The 25523-nt window shown below is 43.7% G+C and overlaps 1 long non-coding RNA gene across 1 annotated transcript in view; it reads right to left on the reverse strand.

Moving 5' to 3' along the window:
• Positions 1–22772: 22772 nt before the first annotated feature.
• Positions 22773–25523, reverse strand: part of LOC307181484 — a 58056-nt gene continuing 55305 nt past the window's right edge. Inside the window, exon 3 of the long non-coding RNA XR_013826876.1 lies at positions 22773–22864. This is a non-coding gene — a long non-coding RNA (uncharacterized lncRNA). The remainder of the gene's footprint in view (positions 22865–25523) is intronic.

Below are 25523 nucleotides of genomic sequence, written 5' to 3' on the forward strand. Positions count from 1 at the left end.
GCCAGCTCACAAGAAAGCGAGTTGAAGAAAGGAGCTCAGGGGCACTGTAATTCACAAACCTGCAGAGTTATAAATGACAGCTATTGTCCAAAAATAGACTGAAGTAAGGCTGCCAAGAGGACTTGAAAGCGGGGCAGAATTGCAGGAAACCGATTTCAGGAGGTAGACTCGAATTGCATTGAAAGCATAGGAAAAGAGGCAGAACGTCCACAATGATGCACTTGGCCAAAAAGGGCGTATGCGTTTTTTCCTGAATATATTCAGGAAAAAACGCATACGCCCTTTTTGGCCAACCAAGCAAGCTTGCAAAGGAAATCTGCACTACAATGAAGTCTCACTTCCCCCCGGTCAAAAGGGCCATCTGAAAAAAGTGTAAAATCCAGAAAGGCAGGACAGGCCATGGAGAACTGGGAGCCTTGTTATGCTGATGGGCGGGATGTAAATTACCAACAGACACTCAGGAGAAGTGTATGGTGTTTCCTGAAACATCTAAAAAACAAAGCAACAGAGCCTAGGGCACTGCCACTTATGGTCCTATAGCTTAGGGAAATTAAAATCAAAAAGACACAGCCACCCCAAAGTTTGGGACGCCTCTGTTTACAAGAACCTCGTTTACAGTACAAGTTCAACATCGCAGAAATTGAAAAATGGATAAAGAACTTGTGGTATTTACTTACAAAGCAATATCACTCAGCAATGAAATCTGTGTCATCAGGCCCTTAGGAGCACAATGAGTGGATTCAGGTATGATGATTCTAACTGAAATAAGTCACACAGAAAAAGAAACATCATAAGATATCAGTAATACACGGAATGGAAACTTGGCTACACAGGAACTGAATTACAGAACAGAACAGGGTCTCAAATTTAGAAAACCAACTTATGCTTGCTTAAGGGGAAAGGTGAGTTGGGGTGCTGCATAAAACCAGAGATTGAAATGAGCACAGATAAAGTTCCTTAAGCCAAATATGGAATAGACAAGAGCTACTCCTTGCTCAACGAAATGGACTCAACACCCCATATTAAACGCCTAAGAATGTACCTGACTAGTAAGTATCTTAAAACCTATGGATTGCTATGTCTCCGAAAGAGAATCAAGCATGTGTACAGGGGCATAAACGCAGCAGTGATAGGATTGGAGAGGTTCGGTGAGCAAATGAAGACCCTTTGAAGTCATATTGCATGGTACCCATTCCACGGGTTTCAACTACCCAGGTTTTAGGTATTCTTCCTTCAGCTAAAACATGCATGTGGAACCTAGAGTATGATCAACCATGTGAATGGGAGACGTGTTCAAATATGTCCCAGTTTTCCTCCCCTGGTACTCGGGTGCAACATTCCAGACGCTTTACTAACACTCTCCCCACTTGGAAAGTCAGCGCCTTTAACCTCCTGTTTGGCCCAGTTTGCAATTTCTGCGGAAGATGAACAGGAATAGCGAGAACCAATGAGAGGCTAGCTGGAGGTGTCTGGACGGGCAAATTTAACTCTCATTTCCCACCAGGAAGAGGAATTAACCAAAGGCTCAGCATGCCGGGCCGGAACCAGATTAGGGCCTGAAGCCATCCTGCGGTGTTGCGGCCAGGTCACAAGAAAGCGAGTTGAAGAAAGGAGCTCAGGGGCACTGCAATTGACAAACCAGCAGAGTTATAAATGACAGCTATCGTCCAAAAATAGACTGAAGTAAGGCTGCGAAGAGGACTTGAAAGCGGGGCAGAATTGCAGGAAACCGATTTCAGGAGGTAGACTGGAATTGCATTGAAAGCATAGGCAAAGAGGCAGAACGTCCACAATGATGCACTTGGCCAAAAAGGGCGTATGCGTTTTTTCCTGAATATATTCAGGAAAAAACGCATACGCCCTTTTTGGCCAACCAAGCAAGCTTGCAAAGGAAATCTGCACTACAATGAAGTCTCACTTCCCCCCGGTCAAAAGGGCCATCTGAAAAAAGTGTAAAATCCAGAAAGGCAGGACAGGCCATGGAGAACTGGGAGCCTTGTTATGCTGATGGGCGGGATGTAAATTACCAACAGACACTCAGGAGAAGTGTATGGTGTTTCCTGAAACATCTAAAAAACAAAGCAACAGAGCCTAGGGCACTGCCACTTATGATCCTATAGCTTAGGGAAATTAAAATCAAAAAGACACAGCCACCCCAAAGTTTGGGACGCCTCTGTTTACAAGAACCTCGTTTACAGTACAAGTTCAACATCGCAGAAATTGAAAAATGGATAAAGAAGTTGTGGTATTTACTTACAAAGCAATATCACTCAGCAATGAAATCTGTGTCATCAGGCCCTTAGCAGCACAATGAGTGGATTCAGGTATGATGATTCTAACTGAAATAAGTCACACAGAAAAAGAAACATCATAAGATATCAGTAATACACGGAATGTAAACTTGGCTACACAGGAACTGCATTCCAAAACAGAACAGGGTCTCAAATTTAGAAAACCAACTTATGCTTGCTTAAGGGGAAAGGTGAGTTGGGGTGCTGCATAAAACCAGAGATTGAAATGAGCACAGATAAAGTTCCTTAAGCCAAATATGGAATAGACAAGAGCTACTCCTTGCTCAACGAAATGGACTCAACACCCCATATTAAACGCCTAAGAATGTACCTGACTAGTAAGTATCTTAAAACCTATGGATTGCTATGTCTCCAAAAGAGAATCAAGCATGTGTACAGGGGCATAAACACAGCAGTGATAGGATTGGAGAGGTTCGTGAGCGAATGAAGACCCTTTGAAGTCATATTGCATGGTACCCATTCCACAGGTTTCAACTACCCAGGTTTAAGGTATTCTTCCTTCATCTAAAACATGCATGTGGAACCTAGAGTATGATCAACCATGTGATCGGGAAACGTGTTCAAATATGTCTCAGTTTTCGTACCCTGGTACTCGGGTGCAACATTCCAGACGCTTTACTAACACTCTCCCCACTTGGAGAGTCAGTCCCTTTAACCACCTGTTTGGCCCAGTTTGCAATTTCTGTGGAAGATGAACAGGAATAGCGAGAACCAATGAAAGACTAGCTGGAGGTGTCTGGATGGGCAAATTTAACTCTCATTTCCCACCAGGAAGAGGAATTAACCAAAGGCTCAGCGTGCCATGCCGGAACCACATTAGGGCCTGAAGACATCCTGCGGTGTTGCGGCCAGCTCACAAGAAAGCGAGTTGAAGAAAGGAGCTCAGGGGCACTGTAATTCACAAACCTGCAGAGTTATAAATGACAGCTATTGTCCAAAAATAGACTGAAGTAAGGCTGCCAAGAGGACTTGAAAGCGGGGCAGAATTGCAGGAAACCGATTTCAGGAGGTAGACTCGAATTGCATTGAAAGCATAGGAAAAGAGGCAGAACGTCCACAATGATGCACTTGGCCAAAAAGGGCGTATGCGTTTTTTCCTGAATATATTCAGGAAAAAACGCATACGCCCTTTTTGGCCAACCAAGCAAGCTTGCAAAGGAAATCTGCACTACAATGAAGTCTCACTTCCCCCCGGTCAAAAGGGCCATCTGAAAAAAGTGTAAAATCCAGAAAGGCAGGACAGGCCATGGAGAACTGGGAGCCTTGTTATGCTGATGGGCGGGATGTAAATTACCAACAGACACTCAGGAGAAGTGTATGGTGTTTCCTGAAACATCTAAAAAACAAAGCAACAGAGCCTAGGGCACTGCCACTTATGGTCCTATAGCTTAGGGAAATTAAAATCAAAAAGACACAGCCACCCCAAAGTTTGGGACGCCTCTGTTTACAAGAACCTCGTTTACAGTACAAGTTCAACATCGCAGAAATTGAAAAATGGATAAAGAACTTGTGGTATTTACTTACAAAGCAATATCACTCAGCAATGAAATCTGTGTCATCAGGCCCTTAGGAGCACAATGAGTGGATTCAGGTATGATGATTCTAACTGAAATAAGTCACACAGAAAAAGAAACATCATAAGATATCAGTAATACACGGAATGGAAACTTGGCTACACAGGAACTGAATTACAGAACAGAACAGGGTCTCAAATTTAGAAAACCAACTTATGCTTGCTTAAGGGGAAAGGTGAGTTGGGGTGCTGCATAAAACCAGAGATTGAAATGAGCACAGATAAAGTTCCTTAAGCCAAATATGGAATAGACAAGAGCTACTCCTTGCTCAACGAAATGGACTCAACACCCCATATTAAACGCCTAAGAATGTACCTGACTAGTAAGTATCTTAAAACCTATGGATTGCTATGTCTCCGAAAGAGAATCAAGCATGTGTACAGGGGCATAAACGCAGCAGTGATAGGATTGGAGAGGTTCGGTGAGCAAATGAAGACCCTTTGAAGTCATATTGCATGGTACCCATTCCACGGGTTTCAACTACCCAGGTTTTAGGTATTCTTCCTTCAGCTAAAACATGCATGTGGAACCTAGAGTATGATCAACCATGTGAATGGGAGACGTGTTCAAATATGTCCCAGTTTTCCTCCCCTGGTACTCGGGTGCAACATTCCAGACGCTTTACTAACACTCTCCCCACTTGGAAAGTCAGCGCCTTTAACCTCCTGTTTGGCCCAGTTTGCAATTTCTGCGGAAGATGAACAGGAATAGCGAGAACCAATGAGAGGCTAGCTGGAGGTGTCTGGACGGGCAAATTTAACTCTCATTTCCCACCAGGAAGAGGAATTAACCAAAGGCTCAGCGTGCCATGCCGGAACCACATTAGGGCCTGAAGCCATCCTGCGGTGTTGCGGCCAGGTCACAAGAAAGCGAGTTGAAGAAAGGAGCTCAGGGGCACTGCAATTGACAAACCAGCAGAGTTATAAATGACAGCTATCGTCCAAAAATAGACTGAAGTAAGGCTGCGAAGAGGACTTGAAAGCGGGGCAGAATTGCAGGAAACCGATTTCAGGAGGTAGACTGGAATTGCATTGAAAGCATAGGCAAAGAGGCAGAACGTCCACAATGATGCACTTGGCCAAAAAGGGCGTATGCGTTTTTTCCTGAATATATTCAGGAAAAAACGCATACGCCCTTTTTGGCCAACCAAGCAAGCTTACAAAGGAAATCTGCACTACAATGAAGTCTCACTTCCCCCCGGTCAAAAGGGCCATCTGAAAAAAGTGTAAAATCCAGAAAGGCAGGACAGGCCATGGAGAACTGGGAGCCTTGTTATGCTGATGGGCGGGATGTAAATTACCAACAGACACTCAGGAGAAGTGTATGGTGTTTCCTGAAACATCTAAAAAACAAAGCAACAGAGCCTAGGGCACTGCCACTTATGATCCTATAGCTTAGGGAAATTAAAATCAAAAAGACACAGCCACCCCAAAGTTTGGGACGCCTCTGTTTACAAGAACCTCGTTTACAGTACAAGTTCAACATCGCAGAAATTGAAAAATGGATAAAGAAGTTGTGGTATTTACTTACAAAGCAATATCACTCAGCAATGAAATCTGTGTCATCAGGCCCTTAGCAGCACAATGAGTGGATTCAGGTATGATGATTCTAACTGAAATAAGTCACACAGAAAAAGAAACATCATAAGATATCAGTAATACACGGAATGGAAACTTGGCTACACAGGAACTGAATTACAGAACAGAACAGGGTCTCAAATTTAGAAAACCAACTTATGCTTGCTTAAGGGGAAAGGTGAGTTGGGGTGCTGCATAAAACCAGAGATTGAAATGAGCACAGATAAAGTTCCTTAAGCCAAATATGGAATAGACAAGAGCTACTCCTTGCTCAACGAAATGGACTCAACACCCCATATTAAACGCCTAAGAATGTACCTGACTAGTAAGTATCTTAAAACCTATGGATTGCTATGTCTCCGAAAGAGAATCAAACATGTGTACAGGGGCATAAACGCAGCAGTGATAGGATTGGAGAGGTTCGGTGAGCAAATGAAGACCCTTTGAAGTCATATTGCATGGTACCCATTCCATGGGTTTCAACTACCCAGGTTTTAGGTATTCTTCCTCAGCTAAAACATGCATGTGGAACCCAAGTATGATCAACCATGTGAATGGGAGACGTGTTCAAATATGTCTCAGTTTTCCTCCCCTGGTACTCGGGTGCAACATTCCAGACGCTTTACGAACACTCTCCCCACTTGGAGAGTCAGCGCCTTTAACCTCCTGTTTGGCCCAGTTTGCAATTTCTGCGGAAGATGAACAGGAATAGCGAGAACCAATGAGAGGCTAGCTGGAGGTGTCTGGACGGGCAAATTTAACTCTCATTTCCCACCAGGAAGAGGAAATAACCAAAGGCTCAGTGTGCCGTGCCGGACCAGATTAGGGCCTGAAGCCATCCTGCAGTGTTGCGGCCAGCTCAAAAGAAAGCGAGTTGAAGAAAGGAGCTCAGGGGCACTGTAATTCACAAACCTGCAGAGTTATAAATGACAGCTATCGTCCAAAAATAGACTGAAGTAAGGCTGCCAAGAGGACTTGAAAGCGGGGCAGAATTGCAGGAAACCGATTTCAGGAGGTAGACTGGAATTGCATTGAAAGCATAGGAAAAGAGGCAGAACGTCCACAATGATGCACTTGGCCAAAAAGGGCGTATGTGTTTTTTCCTGAATATATTCAGGAAAAAACGCATACGCCCTTTTTGGCCAACCAAGCAAGCTTGCAAAGGAAATCTGCACTACAATGAAGTCTCACTTCCCCCCGGTCAAAAGGGCCATCTGAAAAAAGTGTAAAATCCAGAAAGGCAGGACAGGCCATGGAGAACTGGGAGCCTTGTTATGCTGATGGGCGGGATGTAAATTACCAACAGACACTCATGAGAAGTGTATGGTGTTTCCTGAAACATCTAAAAAACAAAGCAACAGAGCCTAGGGCACTGCCACTTATGGTCCTATAGCTTAGGGAAATTAAAATCAAAAAGACACAGCCACCCCAAAGTTTGGGACGCCTCTGTTTACAAGAACCTCGTTTACAGTACAAGTTCAACATCGCAGAAAGTGAAAAATGGATAAAGAAGTTGTGGTATTTACTTACAAAGCAATATCACTCAGCAATGAAATCTGTGTCATCAGGCCCTTAGCAGCACAATGAGTGGATTCAGGTATGATGATTCTAACTGAAATAAGTCACACAGAAAAAGAAACATCATAAGATATCAGTAATACACGGAATGTAAACTTGGCTACACAGGAACTGCATTCCAAAACAGAACAGGGTCTCAAATTTAGAAAACCAACTTATGCTTGCTTAAGGGGAAAGGTGAGTTGGGGTGCTGCATAAAACCAGAGATTGAAATGAGCACAGATAAAGTTCCTTAAGTCAAATATGGAATAGACAAGAGCTACTCCTTGCTCAACGAAATGGACTCAACACCCCATATTAAACGCCTAAGAATGTACCTGACTAGTAAGTATCTTAAAACCTATGGATTGCTATGTCTCCAAAAGAGAATCAAGCGTGTGTACAGGGGCATAAACGCAGCAGTGATAGGATTGGAGAGGTTCGGTGAGCAAATGAAGACCCTTTGAAGTCATATTGCATGGTACCCCTTCCACGGGTCTCAACTCTCCAGGTTTAAGGTATTCTTCCTTCAGCTAAAACATGCATGTGGAACCCAAGTATGATCAACCATGTGAACGGGAGACGTGTTCAAATATGTCTCAGTTTTCCTCCCCTGGTACTCGGGTGCAACATTCCAGACGCTTTACTAACACTCTCCCGACTTGGAGAGTCAGTCCCTTTAACCTCCTGTTTGGCCCAGTTTGCAATTTCTGCGGAAGATGAACAGGAATAGCGAGAACCAATGAGAGACTAGCTGGAGGTGTCTGAACGGGCTTATTTAACTCTCATTCCCCACCAGGAAGAGGAATTAACCAAAGGCTCAGCATGCCGGGCCGGAACCAGATTAGGGCCTGAAGCCATCCTGCGGTGTTGCGGCCAGGTCACAAGAAAGCGAGTTGAAGAAAGGAGCTCAGGGGCACTGTAATTCACAAACCTGCAGAGTTATAAATGACAGCTATCGTCCAAAAATAGACTGAAGTAAGGCTGCCAAGAGGACTTGAAAGCGGGGCAGAATTGCAGGAAACCGATTTCAGGAGGTAGACTGGAATTGCATTGAAAGCATAGGAAAAGAGGCAGAACGTCCACAATGATGCACTTGGCCAAAAAGGGCGTATGCGTTTTTTCCTGAATATATTCAGGAAAAAACGCATACGCCCTTTTTGGCCAAACAAGCAAGCTTGCAAAGGAAATCTGCACTACAATGAAGTCTCACTTCCCCCCAGTCAAAAGGGCCATCTGAAAAAAGTGTAAAATCCAGAAAGGCAGGACAGGCCATGGAGAACTGGGAGCCTTGTTATGCTGAAGGGCGGGATGTAAATTGCCAACAAACACTTGGGAGAAGTGTATGGTGTTTCCTGAAACATCTAAAAAACAAAGCAACAGAGCCTAGGGCACTGCCACTTATGGTCCTATAGCTTAGGGAATTTAAAATCAAAAGACACAGCCACCCCAAAATTTCGAACGGCTCTGTTTACAAGAACCTCGTTTACAGTACAAGTTCAACATCGCAGAAATTGAAAAATGGATAAAGAAGTTGTGGTATTTACTTACAAAGCAATATCACTCAGCAATGAAATCTGTGTCATCAGGCCCTTAGCAGCACAGTGAGTGGATTCAGGTATGATGATTCTAACTGAAATAAGTCACACAGAAAAAGAAACATCATAAGATATCAGTAATACACGGAATGGAAACTTAGCTACACAGGAACTGAATTACAGAACAGAACAGGGTCTCAAATTTAGAAAACCAACTTATGCTTGCTTAAGGGGAAAGGTGAGTTGGGGTGCTGCATAAAACCAGAGATTGAAATGAGCACAGATAAAGTTCCTTAAGCCAAATATGGAATAGACAAGAGCTACTCCTTGCTCAACGAAATGGACTCAACACCGCATATTAAACGCCTAAGAATGTACCTGACTAGTAAGTATCTTAAAACCTATGGATTGCTATGTCTCCGAAAGAGAATCAAGCATGTGTACAGGGGCATAAACACAGCAGTGATAGGATTGGAGAGGTTCGGTGAGCAAATGAAGACCCTTTGAAGTCATATTGCATGGTACCCATTCCACGGGTTTCAACTACCCAGGTTTAAGGTATTCTTCCTTCAGCTAAAACATGCATGTGGAACCTAGAGTATGATCAACCATGTGATCGGGAGACGTGTTCAAATATGTCTCGGTTTTCGTACCCTGGTACTTGGGTGCAACATTCCAGACACTTTACTAACACTCTCCCCACTTGGAGAGTCAGTCCCTTTAACCTCCTTTTTGGCCCAGTTTGCAATTTCTGTGGAAGATGAACAGGAATAGCGAGAACCAATGAGAGACTAGCTGGAGGTGTCTGGATGGGCAAATTTAACTCTCATTTCCCACCAGGAAGAGGAATTAACCAAAGGCTCAGCGTGCCGTGCCAGAACCAGATTAGGGCCTGAAGACATCCTGCGGTGTTGCGGCCAGGTCACAAGAAAGCGAGTTGAAGAAAGGAGCTCAGGAGCACAGTAATTCACAAACCTGCAGAGTTATAAATGACAGCTATCGTCCAAAAATAGACTGAAGTAAGGCTGCCAAGAGGACTTGAAAGCGGGGCAGAATTGCAGGAAACCGATTTCAGGAGGTAGACTGGAATTGCATTGAAAGCATAGGAAAAGAGGCAGAACGTCCACAATGATGCACTTGGCCAAAAAGGGCGTATGCGTTTTTTCCTGAATATATTCAGGAAAAAACGCATACGCCCTTTTTGGCCAACCAAGCAAGCTTGCAAAGGAAATCTGCACTACAATGAAGTCTCACTTCCCCCCGGTCAAAAGGGCCATCTGAAAAAAGTGTAAAATCCAGAAAGGCAGGACAGGCCATGGAGAACTGGGAGCCTTGTTATGCTGATGGGCGGGATGTAAATTACCAACAGACACTCAGGAGAAGTGTATGGTGTTTCCTGAAACATCTAAAAAACAAAGCAACAGAGCCTAGGGCACTGCCACTTATGGTCCTATAGCTTAGGGAAATTAAAATCAAAAAGACACAGCCACCCCAAAGTTTGGGACGCCTCTGTTTACAAGAACCTCGTTTACAGTACAAGTTCAACATCGCAGAAATTGAAAAATGGATAAAGAAGTTGTGGTATTTACTTACAAAGCAATATCACTCAGCAATGAAATCTGTGTCATCAGGACCTTAGCAGCACAATGAGTGGATTCAGGTATGATGATTCTAACTGAAATAAGTCACACAGAAAAAGAAACATCATAAGATATCAGTAATACACGGAATGGAAACTTGGCTACACAGGAACTGAATTACAGAACAGAACAGGGTCTCAAATTTAGAAAACCAACTTATGCTTGCTTAAGGGGAAAGGTGAGTTGGGGTGCTGCATAAAACCAGAGATTGAAATGAGCACAGATAAAGTTCCTTAAGCCAAATATGGAATAGAAAAGAGCTACTCCTTGCTCAACGAAATGGACTCAACACCCCATATTAAACGCCTAAGAATGTACCTGACTAGTAAGTATCTTAAAACCTATGGATTGCTATGTCTCCGAAAGAGAATCAAGCATGTGTACAGGGGCATAAACGCAGCAGTGATAGGATTGGAGAGGTTCGGTGAGCATATGAAGACCCTTTGAAGTCATATTGCATGGTACCCATTCCACGGGTCTCAACTCTCCAGGTTTAAGGTATTCTTCCTTCAGCTAAAACATGCATGTGGAACCCATAGTATGATCAACCATGTGAACGGGAGACGTGTTCAAATATGTCTCAGTTTTCCTCCCCTGGTACTCGGGTGCAACATTCCAGACCCTTTACTAACACTCTCCCGACTTGGAGAGTCAGTCCCTTTAACCTCCTGTTTGGCCCAGTTTGCAATTTCTGCGGAAGATGAACAGGAATAGCGAGAACCAATGAGAGGCTAGCTGGAGGTGTCTGGACGGGCAAATTTAACTCTCATTTCCCACCAGGAAGAGGAATTAACCAAAGGCGCAGCATGCCGTGCCGAAACCAGATTAGGGCCTGAAGCCATCCTGCGGTGTTGCGGCCAGCTCAAAAGAAAGCGAGTTGAAGAAAGGAGCTCAGGGGCACTGCAATTGACAAACCAGCAGAGTTATAAATGACAGCTATCATCCAAAAATAGACTGAAGTAAGGCTGCCAAGAGGACTTGAAAGCGGGGCAGAATTGCAGGAAACCGATTTCAGGAGGTAGACTGGAATTGCATTGAAAGCATAGGAAAAGAGGCAGAACGTCCACAATGATGCACTTGGCCAAAAAGGGCGTATGCGTTTTTTCCTGAATATATTCAGGAAAAAACGCATACGCCCTTTTTGGCCAACCAAGCAAGCTTGCAAAGGAAATCTGCACTACAATGAAGTCTCACTTCCCCCCGGTCAAAAGGGCCATCTGAAAAAAGTGTAAAATCCAGAAAGGCAGGACAGGCCATGGAGAACTGGGAGCCTTGTTATGCTGATGGGCGGGATGTAAATTGCCAACAACCACTCGGGAGAAGTGTATGGTGTTTCCTGAAACATCTAAAAAACAAAGCAACAGAACCTAGGGCACTTCCACTTATGGTCCTATAGCTTAGGGAAATTAAAATCAAAAAGACACAGCCACCCCAAAGTTTGGAACGGCTCTGTTTACAAGAACCTCGTTTACAGTACAAGTTCAACATCGCAGAAAGTGAAAAATGGATAAAGAACTTGTGGTACTTACGTACAATGCAGTATCACTCAGCAATGAAATCTATGTCATCAGGCCCTTAGCAGCACAATGAGTGGATTCAGGTATGATGATTCTAACTGAAATAAGTCACACAGAAAAAGAAACATCATAAGATATCAGTAATACACGGAATGGAAACTTGGCTACACAGGAACTGAATTACAGAACAGAACAGGGTCTCAAATTTAGAAAACCAACTTATGCTTGCTTAAGGGGAAAGGTGAGTTGGGGTGCTGCATAAAACCAGAGATTGAAATGAGCACAGATAAAGTTCCTTAAGCCAAATATGGAATAGACAAGTGCTACTTCTTGCTCAACGAAATGGACTCAACACCGCATATTAAACGCCTAAGAATGTACCTGACTAGTAAGTATCTTAAAACCTATGGATTGCTATGTCTCCGAAGGAGAATCAAGCATGTGTACAGGGGCATAAACGCAGCAGTGATAAGATTGGAGAGGTTCGGTGAGCAAATGAAGACCCTTTGAAATCATATTGCATGGTACCCATTACACGGGTTTCAACTACCCAGGTTTTAGGTATTCTTCCTTCAGCTAAAACATGCATGTGGAAACTAGAGTATGATCAACCATGTGATCGGGAGACGTGTTCAAATATGTCTCAGTTTTCCTCCCCTGGTACTCGGGTGCAACATTCCAGACGCTTTACTAACACTCTCCCCACTTGGAGAATCAGCGCCTTTAACCTCCTGTTTGGCACAGTTTGCAATTTCTGCGGAAGATGAACAGGAATAGCGAGAACCAATGAGAGGCTAGCTGGAGGTGTCTGGACGGGCAAATTTAACTCTCATTTCCCACCAGGAAGAGGAAATAACCAAAGGCTCAGCATGCCATACCGGAATCAGATTAGGGCCTGAAGCCATCCTGCGGTGTTGCGGCCAGCTCACAAGAAAGCGAGTTGAAGAAAGGAGCTCAGGGGCACTGTAATTCACAAACCTGCAGAGTTATAAATGACAGCTATCGTCCAAAAATAGACTGAAGTAAGGCTGCCAAGAGGACTTGAAAGCGGACCTGAATTGCAGGAACCCGATTTCAGGAGGTAGACAGGAATTGCATTTCAAGCATAGGAAAAGAGGCAGAACGTCCACAGTGATGCACTTGGCCAAAAAGGGCGTATGCGTTTCTTCCTGAATATATTCAGGAAAAAACGCATACGCCCTTTTTGGCCAACCAAGCAAGCTTGCAAAGGAAATCTGCACTACAATGAAGTCTCACTTCCCCCCGGTCAAAAGGGCCATCTGAAAAAAGTGTAAAATCCAGAAATGCAGGACAGGCCATGGAGAACTGGGAGCCTTGTTATGCTGATTGCCGGGATGTAAATTCCCAACAGCCACTCCGGAGAAGTGTATGGTGTTTCCTGAAACATCTAAAAAACAAAGCAACAGAGCCTAGTGCACTTCCACTTATGGTCCTATAGCTTAGGGAAATTAAAATCAAAAAGACACAGCCACCCCAAAGTTTGGGACGCCTCTGTTTACAAGAACCTCGTTTACCGTACAAGTTCAATATCACAGAAAGTGAAAAATGGATAAAGAAGTTGTGGTACTCATGTACAAAGCAATATCACTCAGCAATGAAATCTATGTCACCAGGCCCGTAGCAGCATAATGAGTGGATTCGGGTATGGTGATTCTAACTGAAATAAGTCTAACAGAAAAAGAAACATCAAAAAATATCACTAATACATGGAATTTAAACTTGGCTACAGAGGAACTGAATTACAAAACAGAACAGGGTCTCAAATTTAGAAAACCAACTTATGCTTGCTTAAGTGGAAAGGTGAGTTGGGGTGCTGCATAAAACCAGAGACTGAAATGAGCACAGATAAAGTTCCTTAAGCCAAATATGGAATAGACAAGAGCTACTCCTTGCTCAACGAAATGGACTCCACACCCCATATTAAACGCCTAAGAATATACCAGACTAGTAAGTATCTTAAAACCTATGGAGTGCTATGTCTCCAAAAGAGAATCAAGCGTGTGTACAAGGGTCATAAACGCAGCAGTGATAGGATTGGAGAGATTCGGTGAGCAAATGAAGACCCTTTGAAGTCATATTGCATGGTACCCATTCCACGGGTCTCAACTCTCCAGGTTTAAGGTATTCTTCCTTCAGCTAAAACATGCATGTGGAACCCCGAGTATGATCAACCGTGTGAACGGGAGACGTGTTCAAATATGTCTCAGTTTTCCTCCCCTGGTACTCGGGTGCAACATTCCAGACCCTTTACTAACACTCTCCCAACTTGGAGAGTCAGCGCCTTTAACCTCCTGTTTGGCCCAGTTTGCAATTTCTGCGGAAGATGAACAGGAATAGGGAGAACCAATGAGAGACTAGCTGGAGGTGTCTGGACGGGCAAATTTAACTCTCATTTCCCACCAGGAAGAGGAAATAACCAAAGGCTCAGCGTGCCGTGCCGGAACCAGATTAGGGCCTGAAGCCATCCTGCGGTGTTGCGGCCAGCTCAAAAGAAAGCGAGTTGAAGAAAGGAGCTCAGGGCCTCTGTAATTCACAAACCTGCAGAGTTATAAATGACAGCTATCGTCCAAAAATAGACTGAAGTAAGGCTGCCAAGAGGACTTGAATGCGGGGCAGAATTGCAGGAAACCGATTTCAGGAGGTAGACTTTAATTGCATTGAAAGCATAGGAAAAGAGGCAGAGCGTCCACAATGATGCACTTGGCCAAAAAGGGCGTATGCGTTTTTTCCTGAATATATTCAGGAAAAAACGCATACGCCCTTTTTGGCCAACCAAGCAAGCTTGCAAAGGAAATCTGCACTACAATGAAGTCTCACTTCCCCCCGGTCAAAAGGGCCATCAGAATAAAGTGTAAAATCCAGAAAGGCAGGACAGGCCATGGAGAAATGGGAGCCTTGTTATGCTGATGGGCGGGATGTAAATTGCCAACAACCACTCGGGAGAAGTGTATGGTGTTTCCTGAAACATCTAAAAAACAAAGCAACAGAACCTAGGGCACTTCCACTTATGGTCCTATAGCTTAGGGAAATTAAAATCAAAAAGACACAGCCACCCCAAAGTTTGGAACGTCTCTGTTTACAAGAACCTCGTTTACAGTACAAGTTCAACATCGCAGAAAGTGAAAAATGGATAAAAAAGTTGTGGTATTTACTTACAAAGCAATATCACTCAGCAATGAAATCTTTGTCATCAGGCCCTTAGCAGCACAATGAGTGGATTCAGGTATGATGATTCTAACTGAAATAAGTCACACAGAAAAAGAAACATCATAAGATATCAGTAATACACGGAATGGAAACTTGGCTACACAGGAACTGAATTACAGAACAGAACAGGGTCTCAAATTTAGAAAACCAACTTATGCTTGCTTAAGGGGAAAGGTGAGTTGGGGTGCTGCATAAAACCAGAGATTGAAATGAGCACAGATAAAGTTCCTTAAGCCAAATATGGAATAGACAAGAGCTACTCCTTGCTCAACGAAATGGACTCAACACCGCATATTAAACGCCTAAGAATGTACCTGACTAGTAAGTATCTTAAAACCTATGGATTGCTATGTCTCCGAAAGAGAATCAAGCATGTGTACAGGGGCATAAACGCAGCAGTGATAGGATTGGAGAGGTTCGGTGAGCAAATGAAGACCCTTTGAAGTCATATTGCATGGTACCCATTCCACGGGTTTCAAATACCCAGGTTTAAGGTATTCTTCCTTCAGCTAAAAGATGCATGTGGAACCCAAGTATGATCAACCATGTGAACGGGAGACGTGTTCAAATATGTCTCAGTTTTCCTCCCCTGGTACTCGGGTGCAACATTCCAGACGCTTTACTAACACTCTCCCCACTTGGAGAGTCAGCGCCTTTAACCTCCTGTTTGGCCCAGTTTGCAATTTCTTGGAAGATGAACAGGAATAGCGAGAACCAATGAGAGACTAGCTGGAGGTGTCTGGACGGGCAAATTTAACTCTCATTTCCCACCAGGAAGAGGAAATAACCAAAGGCTCAGTGTGCCGTGCCGGAACCAGATTAGGGCCTGAAGCCATCCTGCGGTGTTGCGGCCAGGTCACAAGAAAGCGAGTTGAAGAAAGGAGCTCAGGGGCACTGTAATTCACAAACCTGCAGAGTTATAAATGACAGCTATCGTCCAAAAATAGACTGAAGTAAGGCTGCCAAGAGGACTTGAAAGCGGGGCAGAATTGCAGGAAACCGATTACAGGAGGTAGACTGGAATTGCATTGAAAGCATAGGAAAAGAGGCAGAACGTCCACAATGATGCACTTGGCCAAAAAGGGCGTATGCGTTTTTTCCTGAATATATTCAGGAAAAAACGCATACGCCCTTTTTGGCCAACCAAGCAAGCTTGCAAAGGAAATCTGCACTACAATGAAGTCTCACTTCCCCCCGGTCAAAAGGGCCATCTGAAAAAAGTGTAAAATCCAGAAATGCAGGACAGGCCATGGAGAACTGGGAGCCTTGTTATGCTGATGGGCGGGATGTAAATTGCCAACAACTACTCAGGAGAAGTGTATGGTGTTTCCTGAAACATCTAAAAAACAAAGCAAGAGAACCTAGGGCACTGCCACTTATGGTCCTATAGCTTAGGGAAATTAAAATCAAAAAGACACAGCCACCCCAAAGTTTGGGACGCCTCTGTTTACAAGAACCTCGTTTACAGTACAAGTTCAACATCGCAGAAATTGAAAAATGGATAAAGAAGTTGTGGTATTTACTTACAAAGCAATATCACTCAGCAATGAAATCTGTGTCATCAGGCCCTTAGCAGCACAATGAGTGGATTCAGGTATGATGATTCTAACTGAAATAAGTCACACAGAAAAAGAAACATCATAAGATATCAGTAATACACGGAATGGAAACTTGGCTACAAAGGAACTGAATTACAGAACAGAACAGGGTCTCAAATTTAGAAAACCAACTTATGCTTGCTTAAGGGGAAAGGTGAGTTGCGGTGCTGCATAAAACCAGAGATTGAAATGAGCACAGATAAAGTTCCTTAAGCCAAATATGGAATAGACAAGAGATACTCCTTGCTCAACGAAATGGACTCAACACCCCATATTAAACGCCTAAGAATGTACCTGACTAGTAAGTATCTTAAAACCTATGGATTGCTATGTCTCCGAAAGAGAATCAAGCATGTGTACAGGGGCATAAACGCAGCAGTGATAGGATTGGAGAGGTTCGGTGAGCAAATGAAGACCCTTTGAAGTCATATTGCATGGTACCCATTCCACGGGTTTCAAATACACAGGTTTAAAGTATTCTTCCTTCAGCTAAAACATGCATGTGGAACCCAGAGTATGATCAACCATGTGAACGGGAGATGTGTTCAAATATGTCTCAGTTTTCCTCCCCTGGTACTCGGGTGCAACATTCCAGACCCTTTACTAACACTCTCCCCACTTGGAAAGTCAGTCCCTTTAACCTCCTGTTTGGCCCAGTTTGCAATTTCTGCGGAAGATGAACAGGAATAGCGAGAACCAATGAGAGGCTAGCTGGAGGTGTCTGGACGGGCAAATTTAACTCTCATTTCCCACCAGGAAGAGGAATTAACCAAAGGCTCAGCATGCTGGGCCGGAACCAGATTAGGGCCTGAAGCCATCCTGCGGTGTTGCGGCCAGGTCACAAGAAAGCGAGTTGAAGAAAGGAGCTCAGGGGCACTGCAATTGACAAACCAGCAGAGTTATAAATGACAGCTATCGTCCAAAAATAGACTGAAGTAAGGCTGCGAAGAGGACTTGAAAGCGGGGCAGAATTGCAGGAAACCGATTTCAGGAGGTAGACTGGAATTGCATTGAAAGCATAGGCAAAGAGGCAGAACGTCCACAATGATGCACTTGGCCAAAAAGGGCGTATGCGTTTTTTCCTGAATATATTCAGGAAAAAACGCATACGCCCTTTTTGGCCAACCAAGCAAGCTTGCAAAGGAAATCTGCACTACAATGAAGTCTCACTTCCCCCCGGTCAAAAGGGCCATCTGAAAAAAGTGTAAAATCCAGAAAGGCAGGACAGGCCATGGAGAACTGGGAGCCTTGTTATGCTGATGGCCGGGATGTAAATTACCAACAGACACTCAGGAGAAGTGTATGGTGTTTCCTGAAACATCTAAAAAACAAAGCAACAGAGCCTAGGGCACTGCCACTTATGGTCCTATAGCTTAGGGAAATTAAAATCAAAAAGACAAAGCCACCCCAAAGTTTGGGACGCCTCTGTTTACAAGAACCTCGTTTACAGTACAAGTTCAACATCGCAGAAATTGAAAAATGGATAAAGAAGTTGTGGTATTTACTTACAAAGCAATATCACTCAGCAATGAAATCTGTGTCATCAGGCCCTTAGCAGCACAATGAGTGGATTCAGGTATGATGATTCTAAATGAAATAAGTCACACAGAAAAAGAAACATCATAAGATATCAGTAATACACGGAATGGAAACTTGGCTACACAGGAACTGAATTACAGAACAGAACAGGGTCTCAAATTTAGAAAACCAACTTATGCTTGCTTAAGGGGAAAGGTGAGTTGGGGTGCTGCATAAAACCAGAGATTGAAATGAGCACAGATAAAGTTCCTTAAGCCAAATATGGAATAGACAAGAGCTACTCCTTGCTCAACGAAATGGACTCAACACCCCATATTAAACCCCTAAGAATGTACCTGACTAGTAAGTATCTTAAAACCTATGCATTGCTATGTCTCCGAAAGAGAATCAAGCATGTGTACAGGGGCATAAACGCAGCAGTGATAGGATTGGAGAGGTTCGGTGAGCAAATGAAGACCCTTTGAAGTCATATTGCATGGTACCCATTCCATGGGTTTCAACTACCCAGGTTTTAGGTATTCTTCCTCAGCTAAAACATGCATGTGGAACCCAAGTATGATCAACCATGTGAATGGGAGACGTGTTCAAATATGTCTCAGTTTTCCTCCCCTGGTACTCGGGTGCAACATTCCAGACGCTTTACTAACACTCTCCCCACTTGGAAAGTCAACGCCTTTAACCTCCTGTTTGGCCCAGTTTGCAATTTCTGCGGAAGATGAACAGGAATAGCGAGAACCAATGAGAGGCTAGCTGGAGGTGTCTGGACGGGCAAATTTAACTCTCATTTCCCACCAGGAAGAGGAAATAACCAAAGGCTCAGTGTGCCGTGCCGGACCAGATTAGGGCCTGAAGCCATCCTGCAGTGTTGCGGCCAGCTCAAAAGAAAGCGAGTTGAAGAAAGGAGCTCAGGGGCACTGTAATTCACAAACCTGCAGAGTTATAAATGACAGCTATCGTCCAAAAATAGACTGAAGTAAGGCTGCCAAGAGGACTTGAAAGCGGGGCAGAATTGCAGGAAACCGATTTCAGGAGGTAGACTGGAATTGCATTGAAAGCATAGGAAAAGAGGCAGAACGTCCACAATGATGCACTTGGCCAAAAAGGGCGTATGCGTTTTTTCCTGAATATATTCAGGAAAAAACGCATACGCCCTTTTTGGCCAAACAAGCAAGCTTGCAAAGGAAATCTGCACTACAATGAAGTCTCACTTCCCCCCAGTCAAAAGGGCCATCTGAAAAAAGTGTAAAATCCAGAAAGGCAGGACAGGCCATGGAGAACTGGGAGCCTTGTTATGCTGAAGGGCGGGATGTAAATTGCCAACAAACACTTGGGAGAAGTGTATGGTGTTTCCTGAAACATCTAAAAAACAAAGCAACAGAGCCTAGGGCACTGCCACTTATGGTCCTATAGCTTAGGGAATTTAAAATCAAAAGACACAGCCACCCCAAAATTTCGAACGGCTCTGTTTACAAGAACCTCGTTTACAGTACAAGTTCAACATCGCAGAAATTGAAAAATGGATAAAGAAGTTGTGGTATTTACTTACAAAGCAATATCACTCAGCAATGAAATCTGTGTCATCAGGCCCTTAGCAGCACAATGAGTGGATTCAGGTATGATGATTCTAACTGAAATAAGTCACACAGAAAAAGAAACATCATAAGATATCAGTAATACACGGAATGGAAACTTGGCTACACAGGAACTGAATTACAGAACAGAACAGGGTCTCAAATTTAGAAAACCAACTTATGCTTGCTTAAGGGGAAAGGTGAGTTGGGGTGCTGCATAAAACCAGAGATTGAAATGAGCACAGATAAAGTTCCTTAAGCCAAATATGGAATAGACAAGAGCTACTCCTTGCTCAACGAAATGGACTCAACACCGCATATTAAACGCCTAAGAATGTACCTGACTAGTAAGTATCTTAAAACCTATGGATTGCTATGTCTCCGAAAGAGAATCAAGCATGTGTACAGGGGCATAAACGCAGCAGTGATAGGATTGGAGAGGTTCGGTGAGCAAATGAAGACCCTTTGAAGTCATATTGCATGGTACCCATTCCACGGGTTTCAACTACCCAGGTTTAAGGTATTCTTCCTTCAGCTAAAACATGCATGTGGAACCTAGAGTATGATCAACCATGTGATCGGGAGACGTGTTCAAATATGTCTCGGTTTTCGTACCCTGGTACTTGGGTGCAACATTCCAGACACTTTACTAACACTCTCCCCACTTGGAGAGTCAGTCCCTTTAACCTCCTTTTTGGCCCAGTTTGCAATTTCTGTGGAAGATGAACAGGAATAGCGAGAACCAATGAGAGACTAGCTGGAGGTGTCTGGATGGGCAAATTTAACTCTCATTTCCCACCAGGAAGAGGAATTAACCAAAGGCTCAGCGTGCCGTGCCAGAACCAGATTAGGGCCTGAAGACATCCTGCGGTGTTGCGGCCAGGTCACAAGAAAGCGAGTTAAAGAAAGGAGCTCAGGAGCACAGTAATTCACAAACCTGCAGAGTTATAAATGACAGCTATCGTCCAAAAATAGACTGAAGTAAGGCTGCCAAGAGGACTTGAAAGCGGGGCAGAATTGCAGGAAACCGATTTCAGGAGGTAGACTGGAATTGCATTGAAAGCATAGGAAAAGAGGCAGAACGTCCACAATGATGCACTTGGCCAAAAAGGGCGTATGCATTTTTTCCTGAATATATTCAGGAAAAAACGCATACGCCCTTTTTGGCCAACCAAGCAAGCTCGCAAAGGAAATCTGCACTACAATGAAATCTTACTTCCCCCTGGTCGAAAGGGCCATCTGAAAAAAGTGTAAAATCCAGAAAGGCAGGACAGGCCATGGAGAACTGGGAGCCTTGTTATGCTGATGGGCGGGATGTAAATTACCAACAGACACTCAGGAGAAGTGTATGGTGTTTCCTGAAACATCTAAAAAATAAAGCAACAGAGCCTAGGGCACTGCCACTTATGGTCCTATAGCTTAGGGAAATTAAAATCAAAAAGACACAGCCACCTCAAAGTTTGGGACGCCTCTGTTTACAAGAACCTCGTTTACAGTACAAGTTCAACATCGCAGAAATTGAAAAATGGATAAAGAAGTTGTGGTATTTACTTACAAAGCAATATCACTCAGCAATGAAATCTGTGTCATCAGGCCCTTAGCAGCACAATGAGTGGATTCAGGTATGATGATTCTAACTGAAATAAGTCACACAGAAAAAGAAACATCATAAGATATCAGTAATACACAGAATGGAAACTTGGCTACACCGGAACTGAATTACAGAACAGAACAGGGTCTCAAATTTAGAAAACCAACTTATGCTTGCTTAAGGGGAAAGGTGAGTTGGGGTGCTGCATAAAACCAGAGATTGAAATGAGCACAGATAAAGTTCCTTAAGCCAAATATGGAATAGACAAGAGCTACTCCTTGCTCAACGAAATGGACTCAACACCCCATATTAAACGCCTAAGAATGTACCTGACTAGTAAGTATCTTAAAACCTATGGATTGCTATGTCTCCGAAAGAGAATCAAGCATGTGTACAGGGGCATAAACGCAGCAGTGATAGGATTGGAGAGGTTCGGTGAGCAAATGAAGACCCTTTGAAGTCATATTGCATGGTACCCATTCCACGGGTTTCAAATACACAGGTTTAAGGTATTCTTCCTTCAGCTAAAACATGCATGTGGAACCTAGAGTATGATCAACCATGTGATCGGGAGATGTGTTCAAATATGTCTCAGTTTTCGTACCCTGGTACTCGGGTGCGACATTCCAGACACTTTACTAACACTCTCCCCACTTGGAGAGTCAGTCCCTTTAACCTCCTGTTTGGCCCAGTTTGCAATTTCTGTGGAAGATGAACAGGAATAGCGAGAACCAATGAGAGACTAGCTGGAGGTGTCTGGATGGGCAAATTTAACTCTCATTTCCCACCAGGAAGAGGAATTAACCAAAGGCTCAGTGTGCCGTGCCAGAACCAAATTAGGGCCTGAAGACATCCTGCGGTGTTGCGGCCAGGTCACAAGAAAGCGAGTTAAAGAAAGGAGCTCAGGAGCACTGTAATTCACAAACCTGCAGAGTTATAAATGACAGCTATCATCCAAAAATAGACTGAAGTAAGGCTGCCAAGAGGACTTGAAAGCGGGGCAGAATTGCAGGAAACCGATTTCAGGAGGTAGACTGGAATTGCATTGAAAGCATAGGAAAAGAGGCAGAACGTCCACAATGATGCACTTGGCCAAAAAGGGCGTATGCGTTTTTTCCTGAATATATTCAGGAAAAAACGCATACGCCCTTTTTGGCCAACCAAGCAAGCTTGCAAAGGAAATCTGCACTACAATGAAGTCTCACTTCCCCCTGGTCAAAAGGGCCATCTGAAAAAAGTGTAAAATCCAGAAAGGCAGGACAGGCCATGGAGAACTGGGAGCCTTGTTATGCTGATGGGCGGGATGTAAATTACCAACAGACACTCAGGAGAAGTGTATGGTGTTTCCTGAAACATCTAAAAAACAAAGCAACAGAGCCTAGGGCACTGCCACTTATGGTCCTATAGCTTAGGGAAATTAAAATCAAAAAGACACAGCCACCCCAAAGTTTGGGACGCCTCTGTTTACAAGAACCTCGTTTACAGTACAAGTTCAACATCGCAGAAATTGAAAAATGGATAAAGAAGTTGTGGTATTTACTTACAAAGCAATATCACTCAGCAATGAAATCTGTGTCATCAGGCCCTTAGCAGCACAATGAGTGGATTCAGGTATGATGATTCTAAATGAAATAAGTCACACAGAAAAAGAAACATCATAAGATATCAGTAATACACGGAATGGAAACTTGGCTACACAGGAACTGAATTACAGAACAGAACAGGGTCTCAAATTTAGAAAACCAACTTATGCTTGCTTAAGGGGAAAGGTGAGTTGGGGTGCTGCATAAAACCAGAGATTGAAATGAGCACAGATAAAGTTCCTTAAGCCAAATATGGAATAGACAAGAGCTACTCCTTGCTCAACGAAATGGACTCAACACCCCATATTAAACCCCTAAGAATGTACCTGACTAGTAAGTATCTTAAAACCTATGGATTGCTATGTCTCCGAAAGAGAATCAAACATGTGTACAGGGGCATAAACGCAGCAGTGATAGGATTGGAGAGGTTCGGTGAGCAAATGAAGACCCTTTGAAGTCATATTGCATGGTACCCATTCCATGGGTTTCAACTACCCATGTTTTAGGTATTCTTCCTCAGCTAAAACATGCATGTGGAACCCAAGTATGATCAACCATGTGAATGGGAGACGTGTTCAAATATGTCTCAGTTTTCCTCCCCTGGTACTTGGGTGCAACATTCCAGACGCTTTACGAACACTCTCCCCACTTGGAAAGTCAGCGCCTTTAACCTCCTGTTTGGCCCAGTTTGCAATTTCTGCGGAAGATGAACAGGAATAGCGAGAACCAATGAGAGGCTAGCTGGAGGTGTCTGGACGGGCAAATTTAACTCTCATTTCCCACCAGGAAGAGGAAATAACCAAAGGCTCAGTGTGCCGTGCCGGACCAGATTAGGGCCTGAAGCCATCCTGCAGTGTTGCGGCCAGCTCAAAAGAAAGCGAGTTGAAGAAAGGAGCTCAGGGGCACTGTAATTCACAAACCTGCAGAGTTATAAATGACAGCTATCGTCCAAAAATAGACTGAAGTAAGGCTGCCAAGAGGACTTGAAAGCGGGGCAGAATTGCAGGAAACCGATTTCAGGAGGTAGACTGGAACTGCATTGAAAGCATAGGAAAAGAGGCAGAACGTCCACAATGATGCACTTGGCCAAAAAGGGCGTATGCGTTTTTTCCTGAATATATTCAGGAAAAAACGCATACGCCCTTTTTGGCCAAACAAGCAAGCTTGCAAAGGAAATCTGCACTACAATGAAGTCTCTCTTCCCCCCAGTCAAAAGGGCCATCTGAAAAAAGTGTAAAATCCAGAAAGGCAGGACAGGCCATGGAGAACTGGGAGCCTTGTTATGCTGAAGGGCGGGATGTAAATTGCCAACAAACACTTGGGAGAAGTGTATGGTGTTTCCTGAAACATCTAAAAAACAAAGCAACAGAGCCTAGGGCACTGCCACTTATGGTCCTATAGCTTAGGGAATTTAAAATCAAAAGACACAGCCACCCCAAAATTTCGAACGGCTCTGTTTACAAGAACCTCGTTTACAGTACAAGTTCAACATCGCAGAAATTGAAAAATGGATAAAGAAGTTGTGGTATTTACTTACAAAGCAATATCACTCAGCAATGAAATCTGTGTCATCAGGCCCTTAGCAGCACAATGAGTGGATTCAGGTATGATGATTCTAACTGAAATAAGTCACACAGAAAAAGAAACATCATAAGATATCAGTAATACACGGAATGGAAACTTGGCTACACAGGAACTGAATTACAGAACAGAACAGGGTCTCAAATTTAGAAAACCAACTTATGCTTGCTTAAGGGGAAAGGTGAGTTGGGGTGCTGCATAAAACCAGAGATTGAAATGAGCACAGATAAAGTTCCTTAAGCCAAATATGGAATAGACAAGAGCTACTCCTTGCTCAACGAAATGGACTCAACACCGCATATTAAACGCCTAAGAATGTACCTGACTTGTAAGTATCTTAAAACCTATGGATTGCTATGTCTCCGAAAGAGAATCAAGCATGTGTACAGGGGCATAAACACAGCAGTGATAGGATTGGAGAGGTTCGGTGAGCAAATGAAGACCCTTTGAAGTCATATTGCATGGTACCCATTCCACGGGTTTCAACTACCCAGGTTTAAGGTATTCTTCCTTCAGCTAAAACATGCATGTGGAACCTAGAGTATGATCAACCATGTGATCGGGAGACGTGTTCAAATACGTCTCGGTTTTCGTACCCTGGTACTTGGGTGCAACATTCCAGACACTTTACTAACACTCTCCCCACTTGGAGAGTCAGTCCCTTTAACCTCCTTTTTGGCCCAGTTTGCAATTTCTGTGGAAGATGAACAGGAATAGCGAGAACCAATGAGAGACTAGCTGGAGGTGTCTGGATGGGCAAATTTAACTCTCATTTCCCACCAGGAAGAGGAATTAACCAAAGGCTCAGCGTGCCGTGCCAGAACCAGATTAGGGCCTGAAGACATCCTGCGGTGTTGCGGCCAGGTCACAAGAAAGCGAGTTAAAGAAAGGAGCTCAGGAGCACAGTAATTCTCAAACCTGCAGAGTTATAAATGACAGCTATCGTCCAAAAATAGACTGAAGTAAGGCTGCCAAGAGGACTTGAAAGCGGGGCAGAATTGCAGGAAACCGATTTCAGGAGGTAGACTGGAATTGCATTGAAAGCATAGGAAAAGAGGCAGAACGTCCACAATGATGCACTTGGCCAAAAAGGGCGTATGCGTTTTTTCCTGAATAT

Source organism: Stenella coeruleoalba (assembly GCF_951394435.1).
Source record: "Stenella coeruleoalba genome assembly, contig: scaffold_312, whole genome shotgun sequence".
Lineage (NCBI taxonomy): Eukaryota > Metazoa > Chordata > Mammalia > Artiodactyla > Delphinidae > Stenella > Stenella coeruleoalba.